Source organism: Amblyomma maculatum, chromosome 6, assembly GCF_055883805.1.
Source record: "Amblyomma maculatum isolate TAMU_Amacu chromosome 6, ASM5588380v1, whole genome shotgun sequence".
Taxonomy (NCBI): Eukaryota; Metazoa; Arthropoda; class Arachnida; order Ixodida; family Ixodidae; genus Amblyomma; species Amblyomma maculatum.
This window is the reverse complement of record NC_139349.1, coordinates 83,215,323-83,237,664: the sequence shown is the minus strand read 5'-3', so window position 1 is coordinate 83,237,664 and position 22,342 is coordinate 83,215,323. Positions and strand designations below refer to the sequence as shown.

Below are 22,342 nucleotides of genomic sequence, written 5' to 3'. Positions count from 1 at the left end.
CCACGAGATGAGGCGAACAAATGGTGACTTTATACATTATTTACAGACGTGGTAAAACACAGAACAACATCGGCACGGTGACCGAAAGCTACCGTCTCCATGCGACTGTCTTCGCGCAGCGACGGCCAGGGAGATTCCACCGTGTCCCCTCCAGGCGAGCAGCACTACACTCGATGGACGCTCTCGGCGGTCTCTCTCCGAGCGGTAGCGCGCCTTCTTATATAGGTCAGGAAATCGTTGCCACTTGAATTTTCCAATCTGGAGGCAGCAGTTGGTGGTGGTCCAAGAGGGCCAATAGCGAGCGCGCTGGTATCCAGCTCCGAATCTTCCGCGGCGCGAGGGGGCCAGGAGGGTGCGTCGCCGTCGTGTAGAGGCACCACGGAACCTGGACAGGACAACAGGCGTGAAGCGTGTACAGAGTTGTCCGAGGACGTGGCTTCCTTTCATGCTCCGCTGCCATGCGGCGCAGCACCGGGACTTGTAAAGGGGCGTCACACTCTCGCCGAGCACCGGCACGGAACCCGCTTGGCTTATGTCGTCAACCGCTGCGAGAACCGCGCGAACCTCGGTTGGAGCCAAGATCATAACATGGGGTACAACAAATATCAGGTTTTGAGGAATATTTGGAAAGGAATGATGATGCCAGGGCTTACTTTCGGGAATGCGGTTGTGAGCCTAAATGCACAAAGACAGTCGGAATTAGTAATGAGTCAGAGAGCTATTGGACGATTAACGCTAAGGGCCCACTGCAAAACCACAAAAAAATAAGGCAGTACAGGAAGATATGGGCTGGGAATCTTTCAAAGCACAGGAAGCTCGAAGTAAAATATTACTTAAGGATCGCCTTCGGAAACTGGACAATACAGGTGGGCAGATACTTAAATAATTTTGGCTCTGAATGGGGGAAAATAACTAGGAAACAAGCCGGTAAGTATGCAAGATACAAAACGGAGAAATAGAAAGTCTTAAACGGTAGATAAAAACACAGTACGTAAAAACTGGGTAAATTATATAGGAAAGAGGCAGAGTGTAGAATTATATTGAAATTAGAAAAGCAGGTCAGGAAGGAACCTTTTTTTGATAACTCAAGAGGCTTTATCAGGGTGCCTTAGAACACGCAGATACAAAAATAAATTTAGCCAGGAAAATGAAACATGTGCAATGTGTGAGGCAAAACATTGGAAACAAGGGAAGAGCTTGTACTCGAATGCGATGGTATCCACTCGGATGTCGATGCATGAACAGTAATTTTCTTTGAAGCAGGCCTTTTGCACCAAGTCAAGCGAAAAAGATGAGTTAGACAGTTTTGCGTGAGTTGCTGCCACGCAAGACGCAATGCTCCTTGTACCGCTCAGAACTCTTAGGCGGTGTCGCATCGCGCTGTTTGCGCCGCGGTGCTTTTTTTTTTTTTTTTTTTTTTTTTTTTTCCGCGTTAAAACCCTGATCCTCTTTATGTTTTAATATTGCCATTGCGTTGTCGCGAGTCTCGACAGCACGTTTTGCTGCGCAGCATCGTGATATGATGTGCTTTGCCAAGCGCTTTTTAATGTGAAAGCATCAGTAGGCTATGTTGGCGACGGAAGTGTCCGCAAAATGTGTAGCCGCAAGTTAGTCCCCTGTTACGTCATCATCACCAACTGTTATCATCAATAAATGACGGGATGAATGCTTAAGTCATTTTGTAAACAAGTGCTGTATCATCAACGAGCCATGAGTCATTTGTCATGTGACATGAACGTTCGAGTCATGTGAGTAATGAGACAAAAAGTGCTGAGTCATGCCGTGTGGTTAAGTAAATGTAGAAAAGCGTCGACTATGAGCCACCAACTTCGCGCCAGCGCTAATGCTTTCGCATTCTCTCAATGCAATTTAGTCACTGATCTCAAAGTTCTATTTATTCGGAATAAACCTGTGTTTTTTTGACAGAATGGGGTTGCCACTCGACGAGCGAGACCGCGGCTCGCAGACCCGTCTTCTATAGAAGGGATATGCCAATATAATATTCAATATGCGTTGGGAGTTGGCACAGAGCTATTGGAAGACTGTTGGCTGAAAATTAGTGGGCGTGAGGTTAGAAGCGCAGGAATTTAAACTTAGTAAGTGAAAGGACCAGTTCACCAGTTTTAGCACCATTAAAGAATTAAAGAAAAAAAATCCGTGAATCTACCCAGCCGTGCCACAATCACTTCTTTTTGTCCAGCCCCACAGGTGGTAGTGGTGCATATATTTCCTTAAAGAGGAGTCAAGAAAGAAGCCTTACCAATAATGTGTACTCATCAGTATAATTAGTTGAAGCGAGTAATCGAGAGCGATGCCTAATGCGAACATCTCTATTGTCTTGGCAGATCTGTCCGCTTTGGCAGCTATCGACATCAGTATGCATCCATGCTTCCAAGATTAGTCGTCGCCGTGTAGGTATAAATAAAGAGCTATGTAGAATGTAACGTCTCTAAGTAACTTATCTTGTTCTCCGATACACGACTGTCAAGAGCGAAGTGACGAGGCGGCTAAATATGCACGTTCGAGTTAAACGTCTCTCATCGCGAGCTGCCAAATCTATATTCGTATTACGACTCGCTTTAGCGCTATATCGATTAAGTGCTTTCAGCCCGTGCGAACTTCACATATGTGTGTACGATATACTCTTGCTCGCCTTTCTCCACCCAGTGCTTCCGTTGGCACACAGATACCCGTAAAATAAATAAATAAAAAGGAAACAACCTTATAGCGTGCTTATTTGTTTCCTTGAAATGTTAGGCTCCTTCTTTCGTCGTTTATTTTCACTTTGTTTTTTGTTTTTCGCAGCAGCGGAGTATATTGATACAAACTATAGTCGACGACGAAGCGGAGACAATCAGTGGCTAGTTGACGTAGACGATGAAGTGGTTGCTAGTTGGCGTAGACTTCTATAGTTTGTATCAATATAGACTGGAAGGATTACGCAACACACGTTCCAACCCTATCAGGCCCCTCAGCTCGGTAAGAAGAAGAAAACAAAAGATTCAGAAAAAAATGCGAAAATAAAACGAAATTAAAACGAAAATAATGACAAATTGCGTCTATCTTCTTGTCATATTGTCCAAACGTAGCAGTATCCCCTTCTTCCTGTTGAGCGCCACCGACGGAACACACACGCGTGTTCCCCTTCTTCCCCCGAAATCATCTTGAATGTTTCGATAATCTGTCTTTTAAAACTGTCTTTTGCGCCAGCCAGCACCTTTGTTTCGGTGAACCTTGATACACAATGGGTACCCCTCGAGTCCTGTTGATCGTCTTCCATTTTACAACCTATCACAAATAATTAACAGCCAGTTGTTAGCGAGCGCATCATCGGTGTGAACGTCTTGCTTTAATCTCTTGTGTGTGTGTTGTGTTTATGTATAACTATGCAACTCCAGAGGTCTTCGGAGTCGTCTAGCCAACTGGCCCGCTTGCAAGTATACTATCGGCACGAACGTCGGGCCGCGGTCCACGACATGACGCATATATAAAAATCCTCGGCAAAACCGAATAAGAGGTTTTCTTTCTTTTTTTTTTTTTTTTCATGCACTGCTTGGTAACTGCCTAGGGCTTCTATAGGACGCGTTTCAGCCTTTCAGCTGTGTCTGATGCTCCTCGAAGTGAGAGGCGTAGACAATCACGTCGTCGAGGTATAGACCACGCGCCATGGCTTATACTTATATGTGACCCAACACGCGATCAATGAGGCGCTGAAAAGTGCGGAGAGTTGGCAAAGACCGCATACTGAAGGTGTAAGGTAGAAAAATACTGTAGCCCTTTGGGCGATATAGAGCGTCATCGAGAAGTAACGGATGGACACGGAGATGGGTAATGACGTTTAACTTATAGTATAGACGCAAAAGCGAATTCTCCTGCGTTTTTTTTTTTTTTCTTCGCATGCACGATCGAGAACGAATGTGGATGGCCAAGAACTGCACGAAAGGGAAATGATGCCATGGACAAGCATACATGGCGACGTGCTGCTGGATGACTCGTCGCTCAGTGGATGCCACACAACGAGGTTTAAATGTCCATTCACACTTGCGACTCGCGAAGGGCGTGCGACCGGCTGTCGCATGCGACCAGAGAGCCGCGCAGCAAGACCGATATTCACACTTGCAAATGAGACCTGCGGGTCGCTTTTCCCATCTTGTCTACCTTGACTGTCCACCACATGGAGTAAAGCTAACTTACGTTCACGTCAGCTGAACCGCTGTTTGGTTTAACGGTTTGCGACCAGCAGTCACAAAGCTAGAAAACGAGCAGTAGTCGGAACGACCTGCGAATATCGCTTTTCGACCAATGCGATCATTTGCGACAGTCGCTTTTTGACCAAATTTCCGATCGTGTGACCTCGGCGAGTCGCAAGCATGAACAGGCATTAACGTGGTTTTGGTGAAGCCTTTTCTTTTTTCTTTTTTTTTTTCCTGAAACATTGCGACTGAACCCAAAATTACTTTCCGTTTACAGAATTTTTGAGGGTGGGCTTTTAATTTGAACACACCAAGAATGGACGGGACATCAAAATCTGGTGCATCACCTGCACTAGCACCTTATCAAACACTGTTTGGTATAAAATACGCTTATTCGGTGTCAAAACTTTTCAATCGTTGCACAGCACGCGTTGTCTGAACCTGCTCATCCGGCACTTTTTCAACCACCGAGATATTGATACAGTAGGCGTCTTTGAGCTAGCTGTCATCATCAACATAGGATTTGTTCAAAGCGTCAAAGCGGAGCGAATGTAATTAAATGCTGAGACAACTAAGCGTTGCATCAGCTGAAGGTGTTGATGACGACACATATCTTGTGGCAAGAAAGAAATCACATCCATCGCCGCTGACGTGTTCTATAGCAATTGTGTGGACTATTTCAAGTGGACCATTTCAATCTGTCAAGCACGTCTTATCATGAAGCCTTATTTAATAATTAGCCTCTTGCTTCCAAGCAAATTACTCGCATGAATTATTCCCAGATGAAAGAGTAGAATGTATTCACAGTACTAAATGAACAAGAAGCAGGAGGCAAGCCTCAATCAGCCAGCCACTTCATATAGTACCATATACGAACGTTTCGACAAAATGGCTTGTCTTTATTTGAGCGAAAACAAAGACAAATCCTTGAGTCGAAACGCTAGCTAGCAGATGATCCGCTCCGACACTTTGTGAATCAGTGCTGTCATAGCGTGCGCAGCAGTATTCAACAGGAGCAGCCTCTACGTGGAAGGATCAAAATGTTCGTTTGTTGGTTTGAAGTCATGCTATATGATTATATATGCCTTGCAGCAATCGAAAGTCACGAGTTTTATGCTAATCACAACGTTTTGACGTTTGCGCCACATTCCTGCCGTCATTATTTCTTATTCCCTTCCAAAAACACAAGCCTACATCAGCGGTGAACACAGCACTCTGAAGTTGTACATCTCCTACCCTGTCCTTTCTCCCTGTCGCTCACCTCTTTGATTTCATCTGCCGCTTCCTCACTATCCCTTTATTTCCACGGCCCGGTGCTTCGGATATCAGATAGCAGATACAGGGGCTGGCAAATATATTTCCTTCCTTTTAGATATATATAAAATAACCACATACTTACACACTTGTATATCGGCAAAGAAAAAGAATTCCCTAATACGGTCCTACTTCCGTGCTTCCACTCGGAGAAGTTTAGTCGTCTGACGGTACTTGGCAAGTCCTTCGTCATCGTTCCAAGACCGTAGCAAAGAACTGTATCTTTCTTTTCCTGTCCTCTTCCGAGCACTCATCTCACACATGCCACTTCCGATACAGTCCAGTGTCCACAGCCTGGTCCGCCCAGCTTCGCATAGCACCGAAACGCACCGAGCAAATGGACGCTAGTGACTGCCCACGACGGGACAGTCGTAAACGGAGATAAGTTAACCACGCCGCGGAAGCAAGGTGTGGGGAGGATAGGCATTCTGAAGGGAAAGCAAGCGTGGTGCTAAACAAAAACGTAGAAATCAGCTTGGCCGTTCGCGAGAACGCACAGCTAACTGCGTCCTCCTCCTGCCTTTCCTTCTCTCCTTCGTGGCCACGCTCCCCTATTTGGGCTACTGGGTTACGAGGCGGGAGTGTGGAGGCAACTCCGCCTTGCTCGGTCTCCCATTGGTGCTTCGTGTTTCCTACATTTCTTTTTTTTTTTTTAGCCGACTCTCTTGATGCCTGTTTACTTGCTTACTCCGCCTGTCTTTTCCCTCCGCATCCTCTTTCCATTTTCATGGTCGTTTTTTTCTTCGTTCCCTCTCGCGCACGCGGCTTGTCCCTTTCTGTCACTCTCAGACACTTCTTTTCGTTCTCACCAATCCTTTTTTTTTTTTTTTTCTTTTTGCTTGAAAGCTTCGGTCCCCTTCCTACAGCCAACTCGAAAGCCAAAAAGTGGGAAACGGTCCGTGGTGGCTTTCCCCTATCGGCTGTCTCCACTCGTTTTCCCCGCGTGGGCCTTCTCTCCCTCTCCCTCTCTCTTCTTTCTTCAAATCTTCTATTCTTCTTTCCTTTTGCGGCGCTGACTCGGAGCTTCCTCATAGCTATCCCTCCGTACTCTTCCTCCCTGTCTTCGTTCTCTCTGCCCCTGGGCGTCGGCGGCTTTCTGGAGAAACGTTGACTTCTGTGCGTTTGCGCGTCCACGGCTGGTCTGAGTACACACAGTCGAAGCTATTCGACCATCGCTTCTGGCAGCCTCTTTTCATCTGAACGTGCCCTGTGATCGGATTACTGCCGCGCCCATTGCGCCTACGCTGTTGCCGCAGAGGAAGGACTTTTTTTGTCCAAGTGAGTTCAGCGCCAAGTCTTAGCTCGGCAGAAGAGACCCCCTCCCGGCACGTGTTGCATGTCTCTGTTGACGCGTGTGTAATATGAAGACGGCGTAGAAGCGATTGTCGGCATTGTCGAAATGACGTTCGTCGCTTCGACATTGTGCGGTGACTGGCGTACTCTGTTGGTGAAACGAAAGCGACTGCGTAATGATTGTTTGTTGGCTTACTGGACGTTGTATTTCTGTCTGTGGACAACGTATTTTCCCCTTATTTGTCTGTGTTTGTGCCCGTGTGTGAATCGCTTATTTGTTGTCTTCCTTTTTGCTTGCGTTGGTGTTCAGTGGTATTTGAGTGTTGATCGCGCCACATAATGTACTGTGTTCTACGCTTTCTCACCGCTGCATTGATGTTGTTGCGTGCCGCCTGCTGTTTGAAGACATTTTTGTCAGCCTGCCTTGTTGTGCTTCCTGCTCTGGAAGAAATGTCTGTCTTTTTAAACCACAACAAAAGTGATTTCGATCGTTCCGGAACGGATGCGAGATTGGCTAAGTTGCACTGGAAGCCCGACTGAATCAGAACGACCAGGCGCCTATCCATTGTCTTCTCGTCTCTCTCTTGTGTCTTTTAATTTATTGTTGTTGTCATTTCTTTTTTTTTTTTCTTCTTCTTTTTGCGCAAGGTGTTTTTCTCAATTTTACAAGTTGGTCCCCTTTGTCGTTCACACAGTCTTGTTTAACAATTTTCTATGGAAAAGACCAAACTAATCAGCCCTGCAGAAAATCTCAGTGGAAGTGTGCTGGACCATGATCGCTAAATATTAAACCGATATGATGGCACGTTTAAAATTTAGGTGGCGCTATAGTAAAACGCCGTGCTTTGCAGCGTTGTACCCTACTCATTAATGGCCTATCAAAAACACAAGTTTACATAAAATGCTTTCGAGTGTGCTGTCAAGCCTGCGCTGAGTTTGTGTCTAAGTGCATTTCAAGACGTTCAAAACGAGGTTATGGTTGAGACAGTTTTCCTTTTTTATTTTTTTAAGACCTACACATTATTTTATAGTCTTTTGATTAATTTTATTACTTGCAGCATATAAACATTCCAGAATAATTAGCAATGTATGGAATAATGTACCTCGCCCTCGATATGCAATTATAGATGTTTGGGAAGATAGTGCACTGTAAGCCTTTTGTTTTTCCACCCCGTTCCTCTCCCCCAACCTTTTTGTTATTGCTTGCGCACATTTGAAAGTTTGTTTCTTTGCATGCTCGTGTGTATCGTGGAGAAGCAGGCTGCTGAGCCTTCTTGTTTTGGTCACAGCTTTTTGTGTACATGAAAGCCCAGCGCAGATGAGCATATATCAGTATCTTTGATGTGTTGACTGTTTAAACACCTCCATATACAGCGTGCACCTCTGATCACGCTCAGGTAAGTAGCACGTTTTTGTTCGCTCACTCGTTGTCCCGCTGTCATTAAATCTTTATTTTGATTTCAGCAGAGCCGCTGCACAAAGGCTTGGTGCCGTCAGAAAAAAATAGGCAAATATATAACCTATCTAAACCTAAGTAACCAAAGTGAAAGCGGCGGCACGTTTCGCTGGACTCGCCTTTTTTCGTCCGTGTGCGGCATCCTCTCGGCGAGCTACGTCCACTGCACGGATGATCGGATTCAGCCTCTCGTCTTCGCAACCTCTGAGACGCAGACAGTACCGCGTGTCGCCTGGATCATCCGTGACATCTGCTGTGTTGGCACTGGCTCAGAGGCAGCGGAGGCTATCAAGACAGAGCTAGAGCACTGCTCCGGCGTAGCTGTTTAGTGACGTCATGGCTGTCACGTGACTAAGCATAGGTGAGGTTCCGGCCACGGCGGCTCACTGAGGAAGTCATAGCTGTCACGCATGGTTTCTCCTTGGGTCAACATTGTGCGCAAGGCGAAGAATCTACGGATGGGAGTAGTAAAAGCTTTTGCTTTTAATAATATGAGCGAAAAATGTGTCTCTTCGTGAGTAATCACGCGCTTACGACATAGTTTGAGAGCAGCTAGCGAGTATAGCTAATCACAAATTAGATGTACGACGTACAAAACAGGTTCCTATGCATATACAAGACAGAACACGCATGCAATTTGCCGCTGTATGCGCTGAGGGCTGAGTGCACCATGGGCTTTTAGCCTAAGAATTGCATCTTGACATTTATTAAAAGAGCAGGATTGCTTAGCTGGCATGGTAGCACCTAACACTTTCAATAATGTTAGAAAACTGTTCTTTAAGTTGCAGAAGCATTACATATATGTTTCACTAGAAAGTTGTGTAAAAATATGAACAAAAAGGAGTTATATTCGCGCTCCTGGATTAGATGCCGTGTGAGCAGCTGAAGCTATAATGCGCCAAACTCAAAATTAATAACGTTATATGTGTTGTAAATACAAGACATTAAACTGAACTTTACTCAATGATGCGCACTAAATGCTAATGCAGTTTTCAGGTCGTAAATATAACACAAAATACAAATATGTTTCAGTCTTCGCGTTTCTTTACAATCTGAACACTGCGTATCATCACGTCTACTGCACAGAAAAAAAAAAATATGCAAAGTTCATGTTGACTGAGGCATCTGGATCTTTAGCCATGCAGTGGATAGGATCCATTACAAAAAATGCTATATATCTAGGCAGTTGATTATGGTTGCAACTATACATATGAACATTTCAATAGTTGGGGGCGGTAAACTGCTCTGATCGCTTTTTTTTTTTTTTTTAAGTAGATGTAATGATCGAGAGGACTTAATGCCGAAGGGGATGAATTTCAAAATTTAGTGCTGACAAATGACATGATTCGACGTCCGTATGCATCGTGGGTTTTAGGTATATTGAGGCTACTGTTATCAGCGTGTTTTGTGTGACTTGATTTTCAGACTGGAAGATTTGTGCGGTATATTTGCGTTTATAATATATAGAGTTCACCAAAACGGCTGTTTTGTGATCGCGAATTATATCAAAGCACATGATGTTGGTCTCTGAAGAGTGTTCTGATGATGAGTGCCAAGGTAGTGATGCTATTATTCGTAAGGCTCTTTCATGGAGAGTATTGAGCGGCGCGAGGTACGGTGAGGAGATGAAGCTCCATGACTAGATGCAGTGAGATGACAATAAAGCATATACTGAAATAGACTACACGAAGTATTTAAACACTGAAATGCTTTCTAACTTTAAAAAAAGTGGCGCGTGCAAGGGTTAATTTTTACGTAGTGTTTGTATGTGAGTAGCCCAATTGATAGATTTATCTAAGGTAACTTCTAAGTATATTGCAGTTTTATAGCTTCTCAAGGGGTATTCTTCCGATCTTTAATGCTCACGTTTTAGAACTCTGTCTTCTGCTAGAGACGAAAATCATAAATTCAGTTTTTTATATATATATTAAGTAAAAACCTTGTTTATTCTAAAACACTGCATTGTAGTCTTTCAGTTCGTTATTTACGATTACCTCTGCTTATTTTAAGGACTTGTGCGTTTTAATAAGAACTGTGTCATCGACGTATGAAACTGGCGATGTGCTCTGTAGGAAACTGGGGTAGTCGTGTAACTTTTCCTACTAAAGGCTGATAACCATTAATTTCTACATATTGAGCACGATTTATTAGGTAACTTTTGAACAGAATAATGACTATCTCACGGAAACTACAACGTTCTAATTTGAATGAAAGAATATTTCGATATACCGAGCCAGAAGCTTTTTTACATATAAATCTAAAAATACACCTATGACAACGTGATTATTGTTTAACGCACTGTTAACAATTTCTGCCGCTGAAAGTACTGAGCGGTAGAATAATGCTCACGGAAACCATGCATGTTGGCTAGGCATAAATATGTTATATTTTTCCATGAAATCTGTCATTCTCTTAGCTATTAACGTTTGAACAAGCGCATTTATGCATAATAATATCGTAATTGTCCTGTAATTTGTTGCGATGCTCGGATCATCTCCTTTGTATACTGGTGTTACCCTTGCAGTTTTGTGCCGTTCGGTTAAACCCGTGTTATGAATGATTGACTGAATATCTTTTCTAAAACATTGCACAAAACGTCAATGTTCTCCTAGTACATCGACTGATATTTCATAACATAACCCATAACCGTATTAGCTTTCATCTGGCGAGTGATGTCACCTAATTCTTGGGCGGTAATTTCTTTGAATACAAAAGTGTTATCTACCGCATTTAGCAGAGCAGTGTCGCTTGAGGCGTTAGGAGTGGACAAAAAATGGTTGCCTATTTGAAGAAAGAGTCGTTAAACGTTTCAGCCAGGTATTAGAGATCATTGTTCACCTATAGTATAGAACAGCGTTTTGGGGCGACGCTTTATATCTTTTTAGAATTACCTTGTGCTTTTGAGATTAGTGTGTGGGAGTACTGCTTTTTGCGCTTGCGCATCAGTGAGAGGGATATGTTTCGGGTAATTCTGAATTTCTCTTTGCAGTAGCCGTTATTTCTATTATGCTTCACCTGTTCTTATATTTAATAACATGCAGTATTGAATCAGTCATCCAGGGACAGATCGGGATGGTCAAGTACCTCGACCTCCGAGTATTGAGTTAATGCTAACACAGCTTGAATTCAGCAGCGAAAAAAACTTTTCATATGTTACATTTACATCATCGTCATTAGCTTCTGAAAAGTTATTTTCTCGAAGCAATGTTCTATTTTTTTCGTGATCCTATACGAGTCGCTTTCTGGCGTTTGTTAGCGAAGCTCCGAGCACCAAGGTCTGCAGATATGATTAAGGGAAAATGATCAGCTATCAGTTCAGTTCAGTCGTTCTCAGTCGTGTCCGACTCTTCGTGACCCTATGGACCATGTCACGCCACGCTTTCCGGTCTCTCACTATCTTCCTAACATCACATAACTTCATCTGCAGTGCCTCGAGGATGCCATCTAACCATCGCGTTCGCTGCCTACCCCTTCTCCGGCGACCCTCAACCTTTCCCAACATCAAATCTTTCTCGCGACTCCTCTCTTCTCATCGTATGACCAAAGTAGCTGAGCTTTAACTTTAGAATTTGACCCTCCAATTAGCAGTCAGGGTTTATGGTTGACAATATCGACTGATTTGATCTTCTGGCAGTCCAAGGAACTCTCAAGAGTCTTCGCCAGCACCACAATTCAAACGCGTCAATTCTTCGGCGGTCAGCCTTTTTCACAGTCCAACTCTCGCATCCATACATCACAACCGGAAAGACCATAGCACGAGTTATACGGATCTTGGTTGGCAGACTAATGTCTCTGCTCTTTACTAGGCGGTCAAGGCTAGCCATTGCTCTCTTTCCCAAAAGCAGGCGTATCCCAATTTCATGGCTGCAGTCTCCTTCCGAGGTAATCTTGGAGCCCAAGAACAGAAAATTTGTCACAGCTTCCACTTCTTGTCCGTTGATGCTCCAGGACTTGATAGGGCGAGACGCCATGATCTTTGTCTTTTTAATGTTCAGTTTAAGCCCAAACGTCTCACTCTCTTCTTGCACGCGCATCAGAAGTCTCTTGAGTTCCACTTTCTGTCATTAAAGTGGTATCATCCGCATATCTAAGGTTGTTGATACGTTTTCCAGCAATCTTCACTCCAGCTGAAGACTCGTCCAGACCGGCCTTCCTCATGATGCACTCTGCATATAGGTTAAATAGGCAGGGCGACAATATGCAGCCTTGCCTCACTCCTTTCTCGATCGGAAACCAATCATTAAGACCATGCCCAGTTCTGACTGTGGCCTCTTGCCCTTCATACAGGTTCCTGAGGAGACAGATGATGTGAATTGGAACTCCCATCTCTTGGAGAGCTTGCCACAATCTGCTGTGATCTACGCAGTCAAACGCTTTTGCATAATCAATAAAGCAGAAGTAGATGGGTTTCTGGAACTCTCTTGCTTTTTCCATGATCCAGCGAAGGTTGGCGATTTGGTCCCTAGTTCCTCTGGCCTTGCGAAACCCAGCTTGCACGTCCGGAAGCTCCTGATCCACATACTGCTGCAGCCTACCTTGGAGGATTTTCAACATCACCTTGCTAGCATGCGAAATAAGCGCGATCGTGCGGTAGTTGGAACAATCTTTGGCACTGCCTTTCTTTGGAATGGGGATGTAAACTGACCTTCTCCAATCATGTGGCCACTGCAGGGTTGTCCAAATCTTCTGACATAATGTATGCAGAATGTTAACAGCGTCATGGTTGAGGTTTTGAAGCAACTCAGCTGGAATGCCATCAATTCCGCCAGCTTTGTTCTTAGCAAGGCTGGCTAAGGCCCATTCAACTTCACTCTTCAGGATGCCCGGCTCGAGATCAGTAATCGCAACAGTCTTATGTTGGGTTTGCACATTCGGGTCCTTCTTGCACAGTTCTTCTGTGTATTCCTGCCACCTCTTCTTTATCTCTGAGGCTTCAGTGAGGTCTTTGCCTCGTTTGTCCTTTATCATGCCCAGCTTAGCACAGAAGCTTCCTTTGATATCTTTGATTGTCTTATACAGAGCTCTTGTGTTCCTTAATTGGCTGTTGTCCTCAACTGCTTGGCACTGTATGTTCAGGAAGGCATTCTTATCTCTCCTTGCTATTTTCTGAAAATCCGCATTGAGAACCTTGTATCTTTCTCTTTCCCCCATAACTTTTGCCATCCTCCTTTCCTCAGCTATTTGCAAAGCCTCTTCAGATAACCAGTTTGCTTTCTTGCATTTATTTGGCTTTGGAACTACCTTAGTAGCAACTTCTTGTATTATATCACGAACATCAGTCCACATCTCTTCGGGCTCTCTGTCTTCTAGATCTAACTAGATCCTCTTCGAAATCGGAGAGAAAATGGTCGATTATGGAAGAAGACGTGGGTGTTATTCTTGTCGGATGATCGATGTGATTTTTGAAATCGTAGGACAACAGCAGTTTTGGTATTCACTACTCACTTGGTTGTTTATGCTAATATTGAATTCGCCAGCTATTATTACCCGTTTCTCTGTATTTGAAAAATCGTCTAAGATTTCTTCCATTTTTTTTTAGCAGGATTGTTGATAGCCCTGAGTTCGGTGGTCTGTATAATAACCCTATTATGACTCCTAATATGTTTAATTAAAAATATATATGTTTCGCGGGGAAGACGACAAGTGCATCCTTCTGTAATGCTTTATATCCGTTTTTAGCGTTTTTTCAGTGTTTTTACATATATATGTAATGTGCGACGCCATCTCCCCTCACACGGCGATGGATCTGGATCCTCCTGTGCATCCGACCGAACTGACGGCTCCCTTTTCGAGTTCTTCGAGGAAGCATTAATTGTAGCCTTCCGAGTGACCCCAATAGCGAAGCTACCATATCTTTACTTCATCAAGCCAGTTCACGGTGAAGACAAATGGCCAAGCACTGAGGCACACAATTCTCATTCTGCCTGTGCATCGATCTGGTCTCTGTATAACTTGAGGCCCTCGCGCCTATCGAAATTAAAGACGTTCGGGTGAACTCGTGCAAAATCGTCTTTGCAGTTGACGTCCATCATTCGCCTGCGCTCGGATCACTGCGGGCCATCGCTGAACTCGAAGGCATGCATGTCAGTCCACACAGTTATCGCGCTCGGCAAGGAGAAACTTCTGGCGTCATCTACGACGTCGACGAGGCTGTCATGATTTGCACATACTCGAAAAGCCAGCAAATGAAACCACCTTAATTCTCCGGATTCCACATCTTGGCAAATCACGCTGTGGATCGTCTTCAACTACCCACAGCCTTCCTTCTCATGTGAAGGTAGACCATTTTCGTCACGCTGTATAGCCATTTATACCGAAGCCCATAAAATGTCACAAATATAAAACTGGGCCACGTTAACGGAGCCAGTGGTGACGCTATAGTGTGTACTCCCATTGTGTCTGACCTCATGACGCTGAGTCATGTACCGCACGAAGAACAAGTTTTAAGGTGTTTAAACTGCAACGTTCCCCATGATCGCCGTATCTAGGGATTTCGCGCGGCTAAAGGCGAGCGTGCTGTCCTGAATCAAATGGTCCGAGGCCATTGTACACACCGGGAATCTGATGCGACTATTCGCAGAAATGAAGCGCAAAAGCGCTGCCAGACATGCCAGACGGAAGAGGAATTCCAGAAAGGGCGCTGCCAACGACAGCCGCGCCGACGCGCTGCTGCAATTGAGCTTCCTCTACCCCCCTCCTCCTGTTCCACCTCGGCCCATGGTGACCCGTCCGCGCCCTACGGCAAGGACGGCCAAATGGCATCAGGTTCAGATTCCTGGCCACTGCTTCCACCATTCCGTTCTTTTGAGACATATCAGCATAAGCTCCCATCGTTGACCACATCGACTGCTCCGGGCGGGTCAACGCCATTCGACCTCTCTATACAGGCCTGCAATCCTCACCATGCTCGAAGCGTCTTAATGATGCTGGATCATGGGCCCTGCGCTAAAGGATATTTAAAACATATTCCAACTTCTCATGTTTTGTGAGGAAGTCATAGGCACCGCTATCTTCGAACGCAAGAGGTCTGAATTTGTGAATCTCAAGTTTGCGGCAATACGTCTTAACTATATATGAAGACGTATACTGTCGCAAACTTGAGAGGGAAGTTATAATTTCCTGATTTTGTTCGTCTGCAAGCCTAACTTATCCCAAGTAGTCAGAATTTTCGGGTGCGAATCTTTCTTCGCTTCATGCAAGCGGGGAGCGTAGCCATGTCTTGGTATACATCTGCACTGACACGACGTGTATACGTTTGCTGCCTATATGGTTCCGCCTGACAATGACAACCAGTACGCGTGTTTCACAGCGGTAGAAGAACGTTAGGATTCGCACTGCGGCAACTTACGGCAATACGTCAATTCCAGCATATTTTTCTCCCTCCTCTCAAGTAGACTGCCAAAGGCCATCATGGAGGAAACCCGTACTCCTTGGATCATTAGTTGCGGTTTAAACGTCCACCACTTAGTATGGGGGAGCTACTATATCAACGACAAAGGAAGGAATTTGGCCTTATTTGGTTCCGACAATGTTCGCTATGTAATGAATGACGGCAGTTCGACATTCCTGCGCGGCTGTTCTATAGTTGTCTGAGCCTGACATTAGTTGCACGGCCTTCGCGCCGTTGTGTTCGCTGGTTTTGTGATGTGGATACCCATGGGAGAGACCACATTCCTACTTACCTCAAAATAAACGGACTTTGTGCCTTCGCCTCAGCTATACTCATGCACATCGCGACTGGACGGTATTTCAAAAGCATATGGAGGAGGCGTGCAAAGAAGCCCTCACTGGCAGGTTGGAGCATACGTAACTAAAGCAATGAATTATGTTGCCAGAAATCACACCACGTCATCTAGATTACGCAACGACTTTAATGCCGAACTAACGGCTACGTGCACTTCGGCGGCGGGCAGAAAGGGGATACAGAACCAGTGCTCAAATGATCTGAGAGAGGCTATACGAATGCAGAAAAAAAAAAATCAAGTGAAGATTGGGTATGCTGGCAGACCAGCACAAAAATTCCTTCTGTCAGCACTTGGATCCCAAGCATATATGTCCCTCATGTGACGTACTGTGTGCGGTGCCTTCGTATGCTTCCACAGCAAAGACAGCCGTTCTATGCGTTGGCTGCCCTATCAAAGTCGTAAGCAGATTGAGGTATCAACAGACTTCTGCAAGAAAATTGCGGGTGCAACGACTACCTGGGGTTCCCAGCGTGTTCCTCGTGCATCACGAAAATCAGCGATGGATGTCATTTTTTTCTCGGGAGGAACTCGACGCTGCTCTGCCAAGGTGTAGGCGTTCGTCTTCAGCAGGGTCAGATAGAATCAGATATGCTGCGCGCTGCCACACCATGAGAGAAGAGGTCTTCAAACATTATACCCACTCTTGGCTCTATACGGTGTTGTTCCTCATGAAAAGAAATCTAGTAGGCTGATACCCCAAATAGGGAAATCTGATATCACCCGTACTTTCAAACACGTGCAAGACTAATTTGCGTGCCCCTCATACAATCCAGGTTCAGGCCCTTCGATATGACTGGGTCTCCTTCGGAGCGCATCAACATTTTGAAGTATTGCGCTCGCCAATGACCACTCGCTTTCGACGTATATTGCCCTAGCCTCCTTGAGAATGCACGTCAGAACACTGCATGGGCCTGATTTTCCGGCCGTGCCCAGCCCGAGCCCGGTCCTGGCCCAACGTTTGAAGCTCGAACACAGCCCGGGGCCATGGCTCCAAGCCCGTGCTCGGCATGGGCCCGCACTTCCATTAAAAAATCGAACCTATCAACGCTAGCCCTAATTGACACTGTTCATGCAACACTGATATGCACGCCTATGCATAGCAGCCTTGTTGGCAACGGCTTAGCTGAGGATCGATGATGCTCGATCGGCTCATAATCGAACCAACATTGTCCATACCACTGACAAGAGCCGGCGCAGCAAGACACCTTCGACTGTTCGCCCGAAACTGGACTAGTGACTGTACAGTCATGGTCTATACCCCCGGAAACTGGACACGTGTTCGCACCACTTTGACCCCTTACTTGAACTACAAATACCATTCGGCCTACCTCACTGTGATGCTACGCTGTAGTGCCGCCTGTGGCAGAGAATGGCGTTTGCATACGCCTATTCTCATGTCATCACAATGACAGACTCTCCAATGTGTGAGCAGTGAAGATGCGACGAAACGATTGGGAGCATCGTGACTGCCTTCGATTTGAGTGAGAGCGTGCCCGTCTCAAAACCGCGTAGTTTAAGCAGTTTGAGGAGTTTTAAAACGCGTGGTACGCTCGCGCCATCTTTCGTTGCCGAGCGCGGTTCTGTCACTCGTCGGCGCGGGCGGCAATTTTGAAGTAGGATATCATCTAGCGCTTCGGGTTCCCTTCCGGGAAGACATCGTTCAGCGTCACTAATCGATACTTTAATCTTATCCTTTTCAGATAAAAGTTTGGCTTCGATTTGTAGGCCGGGGAGAAGGAGAAAGCATAAAGAAATATTAATAAATCAGCGCGTTGCTACACGAAAATTATCACAGAGTGACAACGTACTGAATATCGGGTTGCTCCCATTGGAACAAAAAAAGCGAGTCGCCGCTACAGGGCACTGGGTTTAATTCTCCATGTTCTTTATTTAAGCAAAAAAAGCAACTATATCGCTACTACTACCACCACCAGTGGTAACTCATTGTTTGAACCAAACAACTTATTTAGAAATTGAGATTGACCAAATGACTTCAGCATCAATTCGCAAGTTGAAATCAGTTTACCGAAGTAAGACTTCGATCTTTGTTTAGTTGTAGCAACATGGTCAAATCCAAGACCAGCTTGTTTCTAAGAAAAGAAAGCTTTTAATGCAGGGATGCATTTAACGACTAGATTTTCATCTCTCATCTTCCTTTCTCCTTCTGTTCGTCTACATTGCGAGAAAGTGGGTGCAGCTGGGACAAATAAATTCAGGAACAGGCCAAAATATTAGGATTGGTGCCAAGTTTCTCGGGGAGGTTACTGTAACCGAATAAAAATAATTGCGTTGGAAATAAAAGGGGCTAATTTTGCGTGGGGCAGGAATCGAGCCTTTCCTATTGAGAGGCGGGCACGCTGCCTATAAGCCACCGAAGCACATATACTTGGGGTGAATAAAGGTACTAAAGTTACGCATACGCAATTTATGTGCGCTAAGAATTAGAAGTATTCGATAACAAATCGCGTTTAACTTCTAAACAAACATTTATAAAATAGAAACCATACCAGACATAAATTTTGCCCATTTATAAATTCAAAGCATCTTCGCGAGTTGCTTTTCGTAATTTTGTAACGGGCAGGGTGTATTTATTTATTTATTTATTTATTTATTTATTTATTTATTTATTTATTTATTTATTTATTTATTTATTTATTTATTTATTTATTTATTTATTTATTTATTTATTTATTTATTTATTTATTTATTTATTTATTTATTTATTTATTTATTTATTTATTTATTTATTTATTTATTTATTTATTTATTTATTTATTTATACTGCAGGCAGCAGCGCTGTCTAGCAGGGCAGAGAAAAAATTACATATGTTGCAATAACAGCTCAGCAAACATATTTTCATTGGAGCATTCAACGATAAATGGAGGCAAACAGTTCCACTGATGTGTTATAATAGGGGAAAACAGGGATTCTGCATATAATTCGTTCTGTGTAGTTTTCGAGCAATCGCTCCTATAGCCTCCAGCAGGCGCGTTCTTGTCCACACGTGCTTGCAGTGGGCGCGTTTGTTTCCTTGGTTTTGTGACTGCTTTTGAGTGTTTAGCTGGCTCGCATAGGATGTCTATAAGTATGCATCTGCCAACGCTATAGCGTCATCATGTTTGCATTCGTCAGACCTCTCACCTGGAGCACGTAACATGATGGCATAAGTGTAACAAAAACAAATGCTTGCGCCGAAACGCCGGCAACGGGGAAGGGTTTTAAGTGGTATACAAAGCTTTCTTACTATAGTGCTGCCAAATGAGTGCTTACAAGTGGCGTAATAAGTAAGGTGAGAAAAGGTTTCTTTAATGACAGCCCTCTTCGTGTTGTTCCTTGCGTACGCATTGGTATCAGAACTTTGAATAACACGTGTGCATTCCTGCAGTGCACGGGTTAACGCAGGCGCAGCACGTTTAGGCCACTTTTCTTTTTTTTTTAAATATTTCCTAGTGCGCCATTGCTCACTAGGCGTCATGCAAATGTGCGTACGCAACTTTTATTCTATAGCTTTTCGAACTGCTTTTGAGCCAATTGGAAAAATCACTTACTATATATGTAAATATATGTGAGCATGAACATATATAATCTAATAAGGTCAGAAAAAGTAGAACTTGCGCACTGTATAAAATAAGAATACTAGTGCCTGATCGAGGCAGCTGTAGCCACGGCCGGTAAAGTGGCGACGGCAACCTCGACAAGCATTGTATTGCACCCGCCCTGCGACAGATGGCGCTACCAGGCCCTTAAAGGCTTGAGGGGCGACCATGCGCTATGGTGCCTCGATCCCTCGATTGCCTCGCCTCTTGGCGTATTGTTTCTATATTAGCGCAGCGTTCTTTCCTAAAGTGACGTCATATCATGTGCAAACAAAAAAAAAGAAAAAGAAAAAAGGCTGGGAATATACGAAGGCGCAAAAGCCGGAAATCGCGCCCTTGAAGCGTTGTGCCAGCACAGGCAGCTAGGCTTATGCTTATGCTGACGCCACTTGCGTACAGAAGAAACGGTTACACCGCAGCCATACGTTTTGTTAAATAAGGTAGACGCACCTTACTTAGCAGCAGGGCTGTACCCTTACAGGTTGATCGTATTACCTAAAATATTTTCCTGCCCGCTATGATGTTTGCGTCCCCTTAGAGGTCCACTGTTAACAAACAGGTTGGATGTTTAGAGCAACACTGCAGAATACACCAGAAACCGCCTTCCTTCCCCCCCAAGTATTTTGTTTGAAAGTGAGATTCCTGATTCTTAAAATTTTGGAATTATCCTCATTAAAAGAGAAAATGTATATAAAAGTGTGCAGTCACAAACAGAAAGGAAAACGAGCGGTTTAAGAGAGGGAGGGGGGGGGGGCACATGAAAAAAGAAATGTGGCAAAAGCACAAATGTACTTGCGTGTGCTTTAATAATATGAAAAATATTAGCAAAAATGATTTTAGCGTACACTGACACCACACCTGCTGGTCGTATTCTATGTTAATATTTCTGGAATGTGGCTACATTGCCCAGCAAGTGCAGTTAAATATTTTAGTGCCTATTTCGAACTGAACACTTATTACGTGCTTATAGTCATCACTCATTACATGCCCGAGCAGTGCTACCAGCGTGCCGTGAATAAGGACACGGCGTAGTCGAATTGCATGACGACTTCAAGGGCCGGCTATAGAAGACATGGCACCATACCCGTCATGCAACAAAAAAGGGAGGGTGGCAGCAGAGAGACAAAACAAGTACCCATTATGACGTGCTGCGCACCAAAAGTTTTCAGCCCTCGTTGTTTCTTGCGCGCCGGTGTGGCTTATATTTCGACTGCTGATATTAACCAAATTAAACCGCGCGCTTTCGCTGCGTAATTAAAAGAGCGAGAGAAAGAGGTAGAAAATTGTATAAGAAGTGCACGTATGCCTGAAGAAAAAAATTACCAAACTCACGAGTGGATATCCCCTTTTGAGCAAGTTGCATCGAAAAATACAGCGGAAATTCACTTGGGACGAGCAGCCTGGACGACCAAGTGGTTTAAACTGCAAGAAGAGAAGTCTACAAACAATGAAATATTAAATTTATTAAACAGTGTAAAAATAGTGCCGAATACTTTATTTTTTGCGTTTTGTTTTGAAAACGGGCGCAACTCCGCGTGATAGCATATGTAAAGTGTTGAAGAAAATTGTTGAGAGGTGAAGGAAACTTATTGCGGTATCGAGCAGCAGGAAATTGACGCTGAAGGTACCCAGGTGCTACTTCTAGCGCGTGATGTCACTATAACCATTGGCATCATCATCCATGTGGCTTTCTTTAAAGGACAATCAGTGTCTGCAGCTCTCCACGTCATGTTTATGACAACAATGATAACCATACCATCCTAATTGTCCCCATCACCACCATGAAGTCCGTGACTAGTCCTGTCATGTGCGATGTTTACTGCAGCAAAACTGTGATCTTCTCCGAGATCACAGGAGCTGTTTCCAACTCCGCCGTTTTCATCCACGTCCTAAAAGCACTAGTGTACGACGGTTCAGCACCGGTTAAATGTGCGACCTGTAATTCTGTAATGCAACAAATATATTGTGTGTTCTTCAGCATTAGCGCAACCCTAGTTCCGTGCTTCCTCTCACTCTTTCTCTTCCGAAAGAAATAACTATGCCTATTTCGAGACGGCAGCGCTCAGCTCCCAACCGGCAGCCGGCACACATTTGCGCGCGCACGTGGCAGCTCGTCGGTCGGTCGGTCGCGCGAGCGCGCGCGCTTCGCGCCTCCATAACCTTGGAGGCAAATAAACCCGGCTGACCCCGCAGCAGCGGCCGCTGCGTCTGGCGCTGCCCTCTCCTCAGCCTCCGTCGGCGTCTATCCGGCCGCGGGCCCGGCGCTTTTACCCTCTCCTCCGCTGCTTGCTCTGCCGCGGCTCCCGCGAGCGCCTGGAAAGCGCTCTTGTTTTTCGGACCGCTCGGCTTGGTTGCTCTGCGGAGAAGCATCTACGATTCGTCGCGTACGAACAGAACTGCTTGCCAGTTTTGTGTGTTTCTTGCTTTGTTGTCTTCTTTTAATATCCTTCCGGTGCTGTTTCAGTATCTGCACAAAGTTTCCGAATTCACTCGCATATGCGTGATCACAGTTTTCGCCTGGTATATGCTGTAGATTACGCCAGGGAATTTTATTTTGGCAGACTCTTTTTTAGAACTTTCGCAACTTTTTCGGCGGCACGCGTGACACATCAACGTCATAGGACAGCAAAATGCGAGCCAAGGAGCCAAATTTCGTCCTTACACCGTTGTCGCGGGCCAGGAGCCGCAAAATAACAAAACAAAAACAATAGAGCCAATAAGTAAGAACAGTAGAACAAAAATAA

General features: G+C 44.8%; 1 long non-coding RNA gene across 1 annotated transcript in view; it reads right to left on the bottom strand.

Annotated features, from left to right (window-relative positions):
- Positions 1 to 22,342, bottom strand: part of LOC146186123 (uncharacterized) — a 128,340-nt gene continuing 105,998 nt past the window's right edge. The window contains exon 3 of the long non-coding RNA XR_014707840.1: positions 1 to 385. This is a non-coding gene — a long non-coding RNA (uncharacterized LOC146186123). The remainder of the gene's footprint in view (positions 386 to 22,342) is intronic.